At 49.2% G+C, this 4,033-nt stretch overlaps 1 long non-coding RNA gene across 1 annotated transcript; it reads left to right on the top strand.

The window, feature by feature from the left end:
• The first annotated feature begins 402 nt into the window (after nt 1-402).
• LOC118629759 lies at nt 403-2,266 on the top strand. Its single transcript, XR_004959503.1, has 3 exons — nt 403-902; nt 1,598-1,720; nt 1,943-2,266. It is a non-coding gene; the product is annotated as an uncharacterized LOC118629759 (long non-coding RNA).
• Nucleotides 2,267-4,033: the final 1,767 nt, after the last annotated feature.

Here is a 4,033-nt window from a genome sequence, read left to right as displayed (position 1 = left end):
CAAGGAAGAGAAAGTGACGGCGACACGGCCGCGTCACCGCCACCAGCACACGCGAGGGCCTGCTCCACCTCCGGCCGTCTGCGGAGCTGCAGACACAGCTGAGTACCCAGGAGCGCCACCTCGCCTGGGGCACCCGCACTTCCTCCCACTCTCTGGGCGGCCACCGAGACAGCCCCAGCCGACGAGAGCGAGAGCTTCCTGTCCCGACTCCGCTGACCAGCAATTCCGGGATTACCTTCTCCTCCAGAGCCCGAGAGGGCGGGCAGCTGGGGCGCACGTCTCTGCACCCCGGAGGAAGGCGTGGAGGTGGGATCTGGGAGACTTAACGCTGGAGACAGCCCCAGCGGGGACCGCGGCGGGCGGGCAGGTAAAAGCACTCTCGCCTGAAACTACCACTGAGAAAAGCCGCGAGCATCGCGAGAGTCACGTGACGTGCACGTGACCCTGGAGGCCGGGCCGGTGGGAGACAGTCTCTCTCAGGGTCGCGTAAGCCACCGACAGGTCTCAGGGCCCGGGGCAGGGCCGCTACCTTTAGCGGCCCCTGGACTGGCGCCATTTCCTTGGCCCTTCTTGCTCTCGGAAATGGGAACGCCCCGCTTCTTCCCAGAAGGGAAAACCGTTTGTGCCGGAGGGAGAAACAAGTGCCCCGGGCACCGGGCCGGATGCACTACGCGAGGCGGGAGGGTATCCACGCGGCCCCACAATGCAATGGGCTCCTGCGGTCCTTCGGGACGCTGCCGCAGTGACGTCAGAACCTGGTGCCGGGCACCGGCCCGGGGCGGCTGCGCCCCGTGTGATAACGCTGTTTCCCCTGGCGGCGAGGACCGCGCCTCGCGCGCGTTTTCCTAGGTTGTGCGGCCGGAGGCCTCTTCAGTGTTTCCGAGTGGAGAAGACCGGCGGAGGTACTTTGCCCGTGCAGGGAACTAGAAAACCAAAACGGTTTAAAAAGAGCAGGGTGGTCCAAAATCTTCCCACAAAGCCGACTCCAGGCAAGTTCAGCCAAACTTAAGGAAAACAACATTTCCATCTTTTTATTTTTTTATTGATTTGAGAGAGAGAGAGAGAGAGAGAGAGAGAGAGAAACGTCCATGAGAGAGAACGTGGACTGGCCGCCTCCTGCAAGCCCCCCACTGGGGATTTGGCCCAAAACCTGGGCGGGTGTCCCGACCAGGAATGGAACCTGTGACCTCACCCGCCAGGCCAAAATTTCCATCTTAATCAAATACTTCCAGATCTATGGGGAACAGGAGATAAAAACAAGGGAACACTTCAACTTTACATTAGGCTTAGTATAACTCGGATAGAAAACCTGACAAGAGCAGCAAATTGAAGGAAAATAATAGGCCAGTTTTGTTCATAAATGTAGATGCAGAATCTCATAGGCAAAAAGTTAACCAAATCTAGTATCATATAAACATAATAATACATTACGAGCAAGTTAGGTTTGAACATAAGAATTAAAGGTAATAATTGATTAATGGAGAAAATATCGCGAATATAAAGAAATAATTAAAAACTTATTTATCACAGGTACTCGTGGTACTTAGATTATTAGCAGGAGTGTAGCCAAGCCTCTTGTGATTTTTTTTTCTCCCAGAGACAGGGAGACAAACAGAGACATGGAAGGTAGCCTCCTCCTGGAGGCGCCCTACCAGGGATCCAACCCAAAACTGTTTTGTGAGTGGGATGACACCCTAGCCTTCCAAGCCACCTGACCAGGGTAAGCCCCTTGTGATTTTAATGCCCCTAGTATTTTTGACAGCTAGCATTAAATAATTTAATTCTTAATCAGGCCTTTGTTTACACGTTAACCTCGTTTTTTGCTTAACGCCTCAACTCCTTTTGTTCTCACAAGTGTACTCATAAGTTGCTGATGTACTGTCTCTTAGTCAAGCAGGAAATAACTTCAGGGTCTCCAGGAGAATTTGAATTTGTTTTGCAGAAGGAAAGAATGTCTTCAAGATAGCTGAGACCAGCTGCTGACACCCAGGAGTCTGAAGTGAAAAAGTGTTATCTGTGACTGAAGAAACACAAACCTCTCTCAATTCCCTGGAACGCCCCCTTCTCTTTCTCCCCTTTAAAACTCTTCTGCTTGGTCTGGAACTTCGGAGATGGTCTTTGGACATTAGCCTGCTGTCTTCCCGAATAAAGCAAACTTTCCTTTCCATCCAACACTTGTCTCTGTAGTACTGGCTTTCGAGCAGCGAGAAGCCGAACTTGGGTTTTTCAGTAACCGGAATTGAATGGAAATTAATCCAATAAAGTGTATCTGCAAAAAACCATATAACACCTTACTTAGTGGTAAAACATTGAAAGCTTTCTCTTTTTTACAATGTTCTGTTGACAAACCTGGGGCTTTTGACTCTACAGTTTCCTCCAATCTGGATTATGCTGATGCCGTATACATGGAGCAATTCAGCGTATTTCTCTGTCATTTACTGCTAATTAGTACTTGGATTATTTTATTTCTTTAGACATAATAATCACAGTTGTTTTGTCTTCAGTATCATGATAATTCTAACGTCTGAATTATTTTCAGGTTCCTTTCTGCTGCCTGACATTTCTATGTATGGTCCATGTGTGTTTCCTTGTATGTTCACTCTATCCTTGAAACACTATGTGAGATAAAGTACTTGTAGTTTATTCCAAAAAGGATCCGTTTGCTCCTGCCAGGTGCCTTGAGGCCTTCTCAGTCTGAAACCAATTTTCATGGGTTGAGATTTCATGGGTTATTGCTAATGCAGGCTACAGATATAAGCAAGAGCTGCCCAGTGACTACATCTATTCAAAGATGGGATTTTTTTTCCTTTTTTTTCTCCTGTCATAGTTAATGTAAAAGTAATATTTTCTGAAGTTCTGGGGTACTGGTTTACTCTTACTCTTAAAGGAGTCCCAACTTAATATGGGAAGAGTCACGTAATAACATTGTGACCTTGGGTAGCCCTGAACCTTTGCTGCTCTTTCCATGCCCAGTGAAGCTACTAAAAACAAAGCTAGATAGATGTTCCCTGACTGGAAAATATCCTCAGGGCCAAGAGTAGCTTTTGTGTTTCTGTACCCCATTTGCTTTTCTAGGTTCCCACCTCCTCTTAGCTTTTGGCCTAATAGTTTCTTACTATCTCATCAGCAGTTTGATGCTTGTGGGAAGTTTTTGTTTTTTTTTTGTTTTTGTTTTTTTCTTTTATTGAAATAACTGTTACCCAACAGCTCTTGGAGTAACTCAGAAAGAGAGTCCTAGGCTCAGGTCCTGAAATGCATCGCTCAGTGGGTGTACAAAGCATCCTCTATTCTGTTGAGGTTGAAAAGTTCTGGACGTGCCCACGATGGCCTCCACCCCTCCCAGCATTCTAGTGGACATGCACCCCAGGCCAGGCGTGCTGGCCCTCCCACCCTCTCCCTGAGGAGCTACATCCAATCAAGTCTGAGAGATAATCTGATCCAGAGCTGAAGCCACTGATATCTGAGTCAGAGGGGCTGCTGGAGCGGGAGCCCAGGATGGGCCGCGTGTCCAGGCCGCACCCTCTAACTGAGGGTGCTGGAAACTTGTCCACCATGTCAGATCCAAGGGGGTCCAGCGGCAGTAAGCTCAAGGGGGGCTTCCTCAAGATAGTGCCCAGTGGGTTGTGGAGCACATTCAGTACCGAGTGTGTGCTGCTCTGGGCTGAGGAATCTGCATCCTGGGTGCTCCACGGTCGGTCCCAGCCTGTGAGACTGAGGGACTGCAGGCCAAGGCACAAGTCATTTGCATCTAGGAGGCCCTGGGGAGAATCTTGTGCAGAGGTGGGAAAAAGCATCCTGCTTGTGATTGTTTCTTCAGCGTCGAGGAAGTCTGCTGTCAAACGATCATGAACTTCTCCATTGACGGGTGTGGTGCAGACTCGACTGAAATCCAGAGAATTATCCAATATGGCGTTTATCCTCTAAAAGATACTGGCGTTGCTGCATGTGGAGAGGACATGTGCCTCCTGGTTGTCCCAGCAAGCTTTTATCCTTCCCGCTCCCTCCTCCAGTGGGAATGCCATAGGGCCGGTGT

Source organism: Molossus molossus, unplaced genomic scaffold (genome assembly GCF_014108415.1).
Source record: "Molossus molossus isolate mMolMol1 unplaced genomic scaffold, mMolMol1.p scaffold_m16_p_14, whole genome shotgun sequence".
NCBI classification, from domain to species: Eukaryota; Metazoa; Chordata; class Mammalia; order Chiroptera; family Molossidae; genus Molossus; species Molossus molossus.
The sequence above is the reverse complement of the archived record's forward strand: the minus strand, read 5'-3'. Positions and strand labels throughout refer to the sequence as shown.